The sequence below is a fragment of the Phragmites australis genome, chromosome 9 (genome assembly GCF_958298935.1).
Source record: "Phragmites australis chromosome 9, lpPhrAust1.1, whole genome shotgun sequence".
In the NCBI taxonomy this organism is placed as follows: domain Eukaryota; kingdom Viridiplantae; phylum Streptophyta; class Magnoliopsida; order Poales; family Poaceae; genus Phragmites; species Phragmites australis.
This window is the reverse complement of record NC_084929.1, coordinates 19944175-19958070: the sequence shown is the minus strand read 5'-3', so window position 1 is coordinate 19958070 and position 13896 is coordinate 19944175.

Genomic DNA, 13896 nt, shown 5'->3' with positions numbered 1-13896 from the left:
TAAAGAGGTAATTAGTGATGGGTCGTAGTTGTCACATGTCACTAATGAGTAAGTCATTAGTGACGAGTGTCCTTATCACACGTCACTAATGACTTACTCATTAGTGCAAGTGTCCTTATTAATATTATATTCGACACTGAGCAACATGACTAGACAATGTTTGTACGTCGGCTGCTCGATAAAGGGGCGATTTGTTTTGGCGATTCTATTGAGGACCAATCAAATCTTGATGATTTGAAGTTGGGATTGTCCCTTGGCCTTTGAAGGTTTGCCTCCTCCCTCTCCTCCTCCTCTTGCTCATGTATGCATGGTGGATTCTAGGGTTTGAGTTCAAATCAACAATTTTGCCCGTTCTCCAAAATCTTGATACATGTGGATCGTCCCCTTTGGCCTTTGAAGGTTTGCATCCTCCTTTCCTCCTCCTCTTGCTCCTATTTGCTAGATTCTAGGGTTTAATTTGGTGTTCAAAATTTCTCCTTTTCCCAAATCTTGATGTGTATATGGTGCAATTATGTTAATTATATTCATAAAGGTGAATTAGTGTACATGCGTAACATACACCTCCCATTCAGGAGTGTTTTACTACAAATATGACTTGGCAACTTGTCATACTTATAAGAAGATGCTATCGAATTATCCCAGTGACGGGTAGTAAATGCAACCGTCACTGATGACTCAGTCATTAGTGACGAGTGGTAAATGCACCCATCATTGATGACTACCAATAGTGACGAGCAACATACCTACTCAGGCCATAGGAGACGCACCTTAGTGACGGGTCTCATATCTAACCCGTCACTAATAACCACCATTGGTGGTGGGTCTGAACCCGTTACTAATGATGAATGGGTATGGGACCCGTCACTAATGCCAGTTATCATCCGTCACTAATGACCTGTTCTGGCATAGTGGATGTTCCGACCTCACATAAAGGCAGTTTGAGTAGGCTAGATTATTCAATCCACAACATTGTTTATACAATCGGTGGCCACCTTTGTAAAAAATTTGAAGCCGATATTTAGCAAACATATTGGTCTGTATTGCTGAATGCGACATGCTTCTTTCGTTTTTGGTAGAAGGGTGATTACCTCAAAGTTGAGGCTATGTAGCGCAAGTTCACCAGAGTGCAGTTCATGGAACAATGTGATTGGATCATCCTTAATGATGTCCCAGAAAGCTTGGTAGAATTCAATCGAGAAACCATCAGGGCCAGGAGCTTTATTATGATCTATATGGAACACAACATCCTGTACTTCCTTTTTGTGGAAGGGGATGTGAGAATGTCATTTTCTCTATTGCTCACCTAATTGATGTCATACGTCCATGACTCCGTCACACAGAAGTGACTAGTCCCAGATGGCCTAGATAGATCTTTATAGTATTTTGTTATGTAATTTATTAAATGTGATTCTCCCTCTATTTTACCTTCTTCCTGATCCAGGCAGAAAATAAGTTGTTTTCTATGTTTATTTGCAATCATGTGGAAATACCGCGTATTATTGTCTCCTTGGAGAATATGGTTGACCTTGGCTCTTTGGTATCATTTTGTCTCCTCATCTCATAGGATTTTGACCAAGTTTTCATTGGCTTGATTTTTTAGGTCAATTTCCAAGTCGTTAGAGCTTGTATCTCGGAAACTTCATCAAGTTAATCAACGGTTTCCAAGAATTCTTTCTTTTGTTGTTTATTTGTTCCACTAGTGTGTGTGGCCCAGCCTATGAGGTGTCATCGCAGAGAGCTAAGTTTGTTTGTTCACTTTTGCATGGATGTCCATCCTCTAGACGGTCGGCTCCATACCTCATTTACTCGGTCTACAAAGTCCCCGCGAACCAGCCACTCCGCGAACCAGCCATCCCAGTTCAAGCTTAAATGGCATGTGACCCTTTGAGGATTCGAGTCTTAGGTGTCCAACAAAACAGGGGTAGCATCTGATACTTTCGTCCATGTCTTGTGATTACATCAAGTGACTGGGGGTATTTATAGGCATACCTCAACCACTCCCGTCGTTATTACATCTTTACCCCTTATCCACAGGAATATTTTGGCTAACACTAGGGAATATCCTAGAATATCCCTGGGGAATTATAGTCATTGTCTACCTATATTTCCCTATGTAACCAAATATTGACATGTGTCCTAGAGGACTTGCACTAGACCCTCTATTGGAGCTACTAGCGATCTCCCTTCAACCATTTCCTCATCAGGTTCCTGCTAACTTGTCGGTTCCTTTTTAGTCTAGCCTTCGCTCTATCACTGAAGATCCTTGCATCGCCTTCCTTCAACCTCAGGGCTTCATTGCACTCTTCATCCTTCGTGCTTCGTGGCACCCCTTCGGCCTTCAGGCTTCACCTCAGGGTTTCGTCATGCCCCTTTGAGCTTTTATTTCTCTTTTGAGGCTTTTGGATTGTCTTTATCTCTCTTAGGCCTTATGCAATCTTTCTTATGCCAATTGATACAAGTTTGCTCTTTCTTGAATTTTTGTCACTTGGCTGAACCTATCATCTTCAAACCAAAATCTTTGTGCTTTGAGGTGTTGCCAATGCACTCATCAAGGTGGAGATTGAGAAACCAAGTTAAAATATATCTTTATTTATATGTGATAAGTGATTGACAAGGTTATCAATTTGGTTTATCAAGTTTTGGATTGCTTGAGCTTGGTTTGAGCATTTTGATTATAGACTAACTGGAGTTAGAGTTGGAGAAATATGTTTGCTTGTCTCATGCAGTACAAGTGATGGATGCAACTTGGCAGACGACGGCGAGTGATCGGGGCTACGTGGATTCTTGGTGCTAGACGATCAAGGAGGCCAACCGAAGTCAAGAGTGATCCTAGCTGTACACATGGAGGTTAAGCAAAAGCATGAAACGGAGGATGAAGACAGCGTGTTGACAAAGTTAAGCGATAGAGATGCCGGTGCAAGTGTCAAGGCGGTCTAAGGGATCGAGAGTGGGAGAGACTTGTCGGCGGTCAGGATTGTAAGATGGAGTACACATGTCGATATCAGAGCGCTTGCATAAGGTATAAGCAAGTGGTGAGTCACGCTTTGAAAAGCGTACAGAGGGTTTCACGGTCGGACCTCAAAACCATGGGAATACTGGAGAAGTATGTTGCATTATCGTGAATATTGTGTCGAGGCGAAGCTAAGTCATGAAGGTGGTGTGCCGTTCAATGGACGGAGCAAGAAAATAGACCAAAATGCGTTTGGTGGCAAGTAGAAGTGTATTACAAGAGATTTTTATTTTGATAACAAGCTAGAAAACTTAGGGTTAAAGTTTTCTAGGTCTATAAATAGAGAGGTGGGACTATGAGAGAGTTTGAATCAGCCACTTGAGCCCCTTATGCAACCTATTTAAGAGTCTAGTGCTAGAGTTTTAGAGTAAGAAAGATGAGTTTTTAGTCTATGTAATAGGTAAGAGTTTTTGAAAAAAAACTCATTGTAATCTGCCTAAAATAGGGTTGATCTCTTTGAGTAATGAAGTTTATATTTTTGCATATGCTTGAATTTCCCTCCTTCTAGTATCTCTCTAGTGGTTCCTTACATGTTTACATGTTTTCCTTTTTCAGTTATGATTTTCTTATTAATTTTCGTTTTTGTCTTTGAGCTGTGATTTTTCAACCTTGGGAAGTTATTCTTCTTATTGTTATAGGCATAAACATTTATATACTTATGTATTTGAGAGGGTTTTGAATCTCCTTGTCTCTAGACCATCAACTTGGAGAGTTACTTCTTTTGATGATTGTCTTTTTGCTTTATTCTTCGTTCAAGTTTTAAGTTTTTATGCTCAAAGATATATGGAATGGTGTTAAATAGAGTCTATGATTTATATTCCATCCGTAGAGCCAAAATTTTTCCTCATTTTGTCTCTCTAAAATTTATGCTCCTCTTTATATATTTTTGAGAAACGTTAGATGAACAAGGAATAGGTTATCTATTTTACAAGAAATTTATAAGGGTGTTTATTCACCATACTCTAGTCACCGTTCTCGATGCTACAATATTATAGTTAAACTAATTAATATAACTCTGATTTGAAATGGATTGAACTTATCACATTAAACTAATTAATATGCAGCGAGATGCGGAGTAAGTCGCAGTTATCGTAACGTTTCAATAATTCAGCTTAAGTTGGAATTGATTGGCAAGCTGATTTGTTTATCGAAGCATATGTCTCTATCTGTTTTGGCATATCAACGAGATGATTCTCAGACACCTTTATAAACCATTCCAAAATTATTCTATCCTCATCGATTACACAATAATAGAGAGATAAAAATTTTACAAATAAAATTTTAATATAATCTTGTATATTTATTCACAAATTCTTTACCAAAAATTCACATTTCAGAAATGTGTACAAGGAATTGTTATGAGAAAACTTTGAGATTTGTGAAGTGCAGGGAAGTAAACTCCTAAATATATATAACTTATTATGATCTTCATATCATAAAATATTGCGCTATTTTTCTTTATTTTTTCAATATAATTTCTCATATAAAATTTTTAATAAAGCAATATTAATACAAGTATATGAATATATGTTATATTATGTTTCTCCTAAATTTTCCTAATAGATTTATAAGGAGTTTTTTATGACATATTACAAATATATCTCTTCATATTTTTTTCCCATAGAGTATTTAGAGAAACATTCAATTTGATTTATACAGTGATGATCTTTCGATCAAGGGAGTGTTATGAACGCAATGATCCTCAATCTCAAGCAACCGTCCTTAGCGGTTATCTCCGTCCGTTGTAAACCACCGATTGTGAACGGGTGTCACCCCAACGGGGTGCCCGTCTCCCTCAACAGGGAGACACCCATTCCCTTGTATAAATATATGAAAAGATCAATGAGAAATAAAGTATTTTATTGTTTATACAACTTTACATTCCAACAGAAATGTTCTCACCTTCGCCCAATTCCATATAAGAATCAAACATATAGACGGTATATGTTGAACTGTTACTTTTTCTTAGTAAAAGTTGTTAAAAGTATAATGATTAGAAAATATTTTTAAGACAAATTTGCTAATATCATTTTTACGTGTCAAATCTTAATAATATGGTATGTGTATTAATAGTCAAATGAAATCATACAATTCTGACTTGCAATGCACACGAAAATTGAATACACGATAATAATCGTCAGGATTTAGCAATATTAAAACCTGTCTGCAAACTCGATGATATGGTTGTTTTATCCAGTTCCAACATACTGGAAAGAGATGCCATTATTTAAAAGCAAGACAAATTTAACAGTGTCACCTATTAAGCTCCACCACAATCTTTCACATCGAGTCGGAGAAGAAAAAACAACTTGGAACTGAGAAATCTGCCGGCCGGCCAGCACTCACGTGTGGAGGACATGTGGGGCTGACATGGCCACCACCGTCCCCTTGCTGGCACCGTCAGGATACGGGTTAGGGTGACAATGGATCGGATTAGGGTTAGATGGACTAAGAATGCATCCGATTCGAAATCCAAAATATAAAACCTGACTCAGACTGAAAATCAAATCAGGTGAAAATTCACCCCGTCACCGTGATCTCTTTATCTCCCTCCTTTGTCCTTTCCTTCTCTTCAGGCCAATGGGGAGTAGGTATGAGCTGCTAACAAGAAGCGGCACTAGCCAGCCGAGCACTCCATGGCCAACCTCACTCCTCCAGTGTAACATCCTAAGCTTTAGTATGTTAATTAATTATAAATTTCACTCTAAATTAAAAATTTTGTGATTAATTAAGCTAACTAAAATCAAGGAATATATATATACTTGTATGTATATGTTCATATATGTTAAATTGGCTAAGTATTTCAAGATACAGTAAATAAATTTCTAAAACTTCTCCATGCATTAATATGATCATTGGCATTTGTTATGTTTAATATTTCTTTGGGTGGAGTTTTGAAATTAAATGTCTCTCAATTTCAAATTTATTCTTATATTCTGCTCGACTCAAATGCAATTCGAATCATTCAAGTCATATTCAACTCAAATCCAATCTGAATTACCCAATTCAATTCAGATTCAAATCATTTATTGAATCATCATGACCTCCAATTCGAATTCAAGTACATTCAAATTTGAATTCTTACAACTCCATTCCATTTGAATTACACTTCAAATACATCGACACATCTCTCATCTCTAAAGATCTCTCTCTCATCTCTCTATCCTCTCTCTGATCCTTGATCCAGAGCAGCACCAAATGTCCTCTCACCTCTCCCAGCTCTCACATCTCTCTGCACCGGCCAAAATCACCCGCCATACTGGCCACTCCACTCCTCTAATCTTTCCTGAGCTGGCAAAAGCCATTTCCTCACCTCCCTATTCCTTCACCTGCAATCATCCTCCACAAGCATACACACATGCATACAAACACACAGCCACAACACACGCACAGTAGCAGCACCCCTTGGCTCCTCTTCGAGCCCCTACAAGCACACAAAGCAGCGCCGCTACTCCTCCACGCTGCTCGACCGTACGCGCTGCCATCGTGCAGTGCTCCGCTCCCCACCGTGGGCCACCTTGAGAGTAGCTTTCCAGCACCGCCACCTGTGTTGCTGCACCATCCCGGTGAGCCCCTCTGCTCCTCACCCTCTCTACTCTTCCCCGTCAAACCACTGTGGCCCGCGCCACCGTAGCCGCTCGCCGCTCGACAGCATCCGACCACTCTACCACGCCATCCTAAGCACCGCCATTGCTGAGCCTCCACCGCGCCACTTCCCATCACCATGAGCTCCAGCCACCCTCAGTGCGCACCCTCCTCCATCCTCCCTTCTCCTTGCACTGTCGTGCCACTCTGGCCTGGCCCGGCCATTGTCACCGTCACCACGCTGTCGTCCCAGCACTGTTCACCATGTTGCGCTAGGCAGGCGCATCCTCCAGCACTGCAGCCCGCCTGTCTGGCCACTCTCTTCCATCGTGCATCCTCTTGCACCCTCTCTCACGCCCCTCTGGCCATCTCACCGTCGAGCCGCCGCCCGGCCATCTCTCCACCATGCCGTCTAGTCTCCCCACCGTGCTCGGTCTTCCCCTTCGCCCAGGCCGCCATCTTCTCCACTGGCGTGCCTTCCTCTCTCCCAGTCGCTCTTCCCCGGCCATCTCCCCATCTCCTCCGCCGCCTCTACTCCCTTCGGCTCCCTCTCTCCCGATAGCCCCTTCGGCGCTACCACCCTCTCTACCAGCCCCTCCCTCTCTCTCCAAGCTCCACACGTGCACAGGAAAAAGCCCGGCCTTATCTCCTCTTAGCGCTTCTCCACTCACCGATAAGTGGGCCCCACCACTCTCAAGTCCGCCGAACATGGGTCCATGGTGGGCAGCAAACTGAGCTGTCCCATAGTCCACCAGCCGAGCCCACTACGTAGCCCTCTCTAGTCCACCGGCTCGGTGCACCATGGGCTCCCCTAACAAACCTCTCCTAGTCCACAAGTTCAGTAAACCAAGTTTGCAGAATAGTGCTCATTTTCTAATTTCCAGTATTTTCCTTTCCGGTAAATATTCTGAGTGCCATATCTCCTCCGTTTCAACTCTGGTTTCGGCGATTCTTTCATTGAAATTCTTCTAAATTTGAGATCTACCTATATATAATAGTGTGATCTTCTTGAGAACCCATTTGGCTTTTCATTTGGTGTTAATTTTTTCTTCTCTAGTAGTCTGTTATTAATCGTAGTCGCATTTGCAGAACCGGAAGACTTCGCGGAGAACCCAAAAGATCCAGACTTTGACCAAGACTTTGAAGCAGACTTTGAAGAAGGCAAGTCCTATTTCCTTGATCATATTGAAACTATGTTTTCAAATAACCTACATGATCAACTAAAACTGAACTTAATATCTCATGTGCTATGTATTGCGTTTTCTTTCAAACTACTCCTAGTAGTTAATCCTATCAACACTGCCATGCCTTGCATGTCATCATCCAAAATACATATCACCATAGGAGTACCTATTGTTAAATATATTAACAATGGACGACGCCTTGATATCTAGCATGCCTAAGATGGAAAACACCTCCTCAGAGATGTCGCTTTTAAAATACGTCTCTTCAGAGATATCGATTTATTGTTATCAAATATAACCCATATACCATGAATCCTTAATGGTTGTGAATCTTCTGATAGTTGTAGAATCCTTGATGTCATGTGGGATATAGCGAGAGATGTGTAAAAATGGGTAAAAATTGTATTTGCGGGGGCAAGCGGGATAGCCCTCAAAATTAGAGGCTATCTCATACATTGGGGGCTTGAGGTGACACTCATTGCCAACGAGGAAGATTCTTGCCCCGGCTGCTTAAGCACCGAGTCTTGGGACGTCATGCTAAGCCACCCAGTGCAACCATGCGTCCTGAATGGATCGGACTTGACTCTTCTTTCACCGTACTGGGTTGGGCATAATACTAGGAGGCCTGAGAGGCAACGTTGAGCCAAGTGTTTTCAGGTTCTACATGAAGGAGTTTCTGCCCTAATCGATCATCGGGGATCTTCCCTCTATACGAGACCTGAAAAACTTGATGGATCACGTAGAAAATTCCAACAGGAAAAGTGATTGAAGTTTCTCGGTATGATTCGCTCCTCTACTTGCAACGGATGGAGGCTAAGCATGTTGCATGGGTACAGTGTACAATCTCTGCAGAGTGTAAATCTTTTCAAATAGCCGTGTCCATGGTCATAGACATATGAAGCATTGACCTAACTTGATTAGTATAAGGGTGCTTGTGTCTTGATGAGTGAGTGTGTGGACTATATGTTCGTGTGATGAGGTTCATGGCTCAATCTATCAGAAGTTGTATGGTACTAGAGATACACAAGATCTGATAATGGTCACTGTGAAGCGAGGTGTAGCCCCTCCTAGGACCAAAAGACCCCCCAGATATTGTCTGTTACCTGGTTTGAACTATTCAAACTATTTTTAAGTCAATCTAGATGATACAATTGAATACTTGCATAAACTGCTTTGCATGTAAAATTAAATCGTAAAACCTTACCCTTGAATTACCCCTTTATGTATCTATCAAACACCTTGAAGTAGTATAGGGCTTGCTGAGTACCTTCCTTACTCACTCTTGTTGTCCTTCAGATAAGGAAGCCAATGCAGACTTCACCGGAAGCAAAGGCGAAGATAAAAAGTAATCATAGAAGTCACGTTCGCACCCTAGCTGCTTGTGGCTTGGGTCTCTACTCTCCGTTGTGTTTTGTTGGTCGTTCGGCCAGGTTTGTAATGTATACGCTATAGTTTGTAACCTTTTGTACTCTGCAACCTTAATAATCATGTGCCAAGTTTGACTGTGATACTAAAACTGTTATATTATGCGTATCAACTACTTGATCGAGGAACTGATACAGGAGGTACAAGAGATCCTGGGTTCAGGGTCTTACAGGAGTGGTAACAGAGCCAATGCTTGGCTGTAAGATGTGACCTTAGGATAGACTTGCTCGTTTCTGTTTATTTTCCAAAAACTATGTTATGAAAACTTCTTCCATTCTCCCTTCTTGTCTTTTCGCTCACTCACTCCCCTTTTTATTCCTTTGAAGACCTTGTTTTTCACCAAAGGAGTCCATCGCTAGTAACATTATCAATAGACATATGGCTCTAGTTGAACATAACCATGTAGGTTGATGCTCCGTGACCATGTTTTTGTTGTGTGCTAGATCCGAGAACTTTAGTACTAGTGATCTAGTGAAGATAGGTCCTAGGGTTGTTTGATCGCTGTTTGTTGTGCTTATGTATTGTGCTGCTACTTGTCGTATCTTTGATTGTGTGATGGCAAGGTTGCCCTTGCCCCTACCAAATTTGAATTGTTACAACTCCATTCCATTTGAATTACATTTCAAATACATCAACACATCTCTCTCTCTGTCCTCTCTCTCTCTCTAATCCTTCTCCCAAAGCAGCACCAAAAGTCCTTTCACCTCTCCCAGCTCCCACATCTCTCTGCACCGGCCAAAATCACCCACCATACCAGCCACTCCACTCCTTTGATCTTTCCTGAGCTGGCAAAAGCCATTTCCTCTCCTCTCTATTCCTTCACGTGCAAGTATCTACCACAAGCATACACACATGCATACAAACACACAGCCATAACACACGCACAGCAACAGCACCCCTTTACTCCTCTTCAAGCCCCTACAAGCAAACCAAGCAGCGCCGCCAGCCGCCAGCCGCTGCTCCTCCGCGCTACTTGGCCGTGCACACCACCATCGTGCCACACTCCGCTCCCCGCCAAGCCACCGTGGGCCGCCTCGAGCGTAGCTGGCCAACACCGCCACCCACGTTGCCACACCATCCTGGAGAGCCGCTCTCCTCCCACCACCCTCTCTACACTTCCCCGCTGAGCCACCGTGGTGCCACCACAGCCGCTCGCTGTTCAGCCGCATCCAGCCACTCTGTCACATCATCCTAAGCACTTCCCTTGTCGAGCCTCCACTGCACTGCTTCCCATTGCCATGAGCTCCAGCCACCCTCGGTGAGCACCCTCCTCCTTCCTCCCTTCTCCTTGCACTGCCACGTCACTCTAGCCTGGCCCATGCACCTTCACCACCACCGCGCTGTCGTCCTAGCACTTTTCACCATGTTGCCCCGCACCGGTGCATCCTCCAGTGCAGCCAGTCGTGCTAACGCCCACCTATCTGGCCGCTCCCTTCCATTGTGAGTCCTCTTGTGCATGCTCTCACCGCCCCTCTTGCCATCTCACCATCGAGCCACCGCCTGGCTGTCTCTCCATCATGTTGCCCGGAATCCCCGTCGTGCTTAAGCACCGAGTCTTGGGACATCATGCTAAGCCACCCAGTGCAACCATGCGTCCTGAATGGGCAGGACTTGACTCTTCTTTCACTGGACTGGGTTGGGTATAATACTAGGAGACCTAAGAGGCAACGTTGAGCCAAGTGTTTTCAGGTTCTACGCGAAGGAGTTTCTGCCCTAGTCGATCATCGGGGATCTGCCTTCTATACGAGACCTGAAAAACTTGATGGATCACGTAGAAAAGTCCGGCAAGAAAAGTGATTGAAGTTTCTTGGTATGATTCGCTCCTATGCTTGCAACGGATGGAGGCTAAGCATGTCGCATGGGTACAGTGTACAACCTCTGCAGAGTGTAAATCTTTTTAAATAGCCGTGTCCATGGTCATAGACATATAGACATATGAAGCATTTACCTAATTTGATTAGTATAAGGGTGCTTGTGTCTTGATGAGTGAGTGTGTAGAATATATGTTCGTGTGATGAGGTTCATGGCTCAATCTGCCAAGGGTATAATACTAGGAGGCTTGAGAGGCAACGTTGAGCCAAGTGTCTTCAGGTTTTGCATGAAGGAGTTTCCACCCCAGTCGATCATCGGGGGTCTGCCCTTTATACGAGAAATGAAGAACTTGATAGATCATGTAGAAAAGCCTGACAGGAAAAGTGATTGAAGTTTCTCGGTATGATTCGCTCCTCCGCTTGCAACGGATGGATGCTGAGCATATTGTGTGGGTACGGTGTACAACCTCTGTAGAGTGTAAATCTATTCGAATTGCCATGTCTGCGGTCATGGTCATGCAAAGCATTGACCTCACTTGATTAGTACAAGGGTGCATTGTGTCTTGCTGAGTGAGTGTGCCGGCTATATGTTCATGTGATGAGGTTCCTGTCTCAATCAGTCAGAAACTGTGTGGTACTAGAGGTACACCAGATGTTATAATGGTCACTACGGAGCGAGTTGTAGCCCCTCCCAGGACCAAAAGACCCCCCCCCCCCAGATATAATCTATTACCTGCTTTGAACTATTTAAACTGTTTTAAAGTCAATCTAGATGATACAATTGAATACTTGCATAAACTCTTTACATGTAAAACTAAACTGTAAAGCCATACCTTTGAATTACCCCTTTATGCATCTATCAAACACGTTGAAATAGTATAGGGCTTGCTGAGTACCTTCCGTACTCACTCTTGATATCCTTCAGATAAGGAAGCTGATGCAGACTTCGCCGAAGGCGAAGTCGAGGATAAAAAGTAGTTTTAGATGTCACGTTTGCACCCTAGCTACTTGTGGCCTGGGTCTCTGCTTTCCACTGTGTTTTGTTGGCCGCTCAGCTGGTTTGTAATTCATACACTACGGTTTGTAACATTTTGTACTCTGTAACCTTAATAATCATGTACGAAGTTTGACTGTGATACTATAACTGTTATACTATGTGTATTAGCTACTTGATCCAGGGACTGATACAAGAGATATAGGAGATCTCAGGTCCAGGGTCTTACATCCAGCACTGCTCCTCTAGCTCGCATGCCGCCCTGCTCCTCCCGATCGAGATGCGCCCCCGTGCATACGGAACTACATGGTGCCCTCCTTCTGGTTTGAGCCACACACCCTTCCTCCTCGCCTGCATCGCACGCCAAGTGCCTCCGTTGCATCACGCGCGCTGCTGGATTAGGCTGCTGGTGGGTGCCAAGGCAACCACAAGCGTGCCCGTGTGCAGGAGCGTGACAATGAGTGCGAGGAGGCAGCATCGCCAGCCGGCATTTGGTTTCCAACTGAGCTACGGTTGGGATCTAGCAGATCTGCGAGGGGAGGTCAGGTCCCATGTGGCAACCTGAGGTTCGGGTCGAGGAAGAGAATTGAGGCAACAGGAGAGGTCATGGTGCGTTGGTGGCATAACGGTACGGGGTCTTGGGCTTTCAAGGCCCATGAGACACCCACAGGATCAAAATATGATCTGGACCCAAACCCGTTCTGAGTCAGGCCCGCAACCCGATACCCCCACAGGATCATTTCTACACCCAAATCTACCCCTACCAGGTCTGAAACCCGTGGGGCTCAGACCCACCGCCACACTTAGAAGTGTGGCTCGTAGCTACATGGTCCTCTATGTATCGGTCTCACCATGCACAGGTATGGGTCTGCTCACTGGCACTCGGACACGTGGCATGTGCACTCCATGTCGATATTTTTTGTCTCCGTGGTAGGTAGCGACAGATTGAGGACTCTGCATCATGACGTTATTAGGTGGCCACCTGATCGAGTTGGCGCCGGCCTGGTCTTTTTTTAATGTTATTTTTTAAAGCAATTTTAAAATATTGCACAAATTCAAAAACTTACAAAAATAACTTATTGTTGTGAGATGATTCAGAGAAATCTAGTTTTCGCACAATGATCAAGTGAAAACTAGATTTTCGCACTTTGGATCCACAAAAAGTAGAAATTTCGCTCATTGAAATATAGAAAATGTTTTATAAGATTGAAAGAGCGAAAATTAAAGTTTTCACAGTTCGGTCCCGCGAAAATTTTATTTCCACAGATCGGTTGTGCGAAAATATTTTTGCACAATGAAAATAAAAAAAAATCGCTAATTGGTGATGCAAAAATCTATTTTTTTTGGTAATTTTTGTCTTCTTTCTAGTACTAAAAACACAAAAATTAGTTCAATTGTTTTTTATGGATGCAAAAATTATTTTTTGTGATTGGTTCGGCAAAAAATGTTTGTTGTGCAAATAGTTGTTCAAACGGAAACACGGAGTGATTCATTTTTTCCTTAATTTTTGGTTCAATGTAATTTTGTAGACATTTCTTTTTTTATTTGATGTAAAATTGTCTCAGTAATTTTTTGAGTGAAGCCACCTTGGGAGGATACAAAATATAATCTTTCGAATAATAGTAGTTGTGAAGTATAATTATCATAGAACCCAGTATGGAGGTTACATACTATGATGAACATTACATGGGACATGGGGGTTTTCATCGTTGCACGAATGGACCCTAACCTTAAAGTGATGATGACAATTATAACCCCCTAATTTTTAATTTTTTTAATTTATAAAATTTACTAGAATTTATTTGAGCGTAAACAATTTCATAAGGTTAAATACTATTTCATAAAAAGGAGATCTAATTTGACATAGGAAATATTTGTATATTGTGC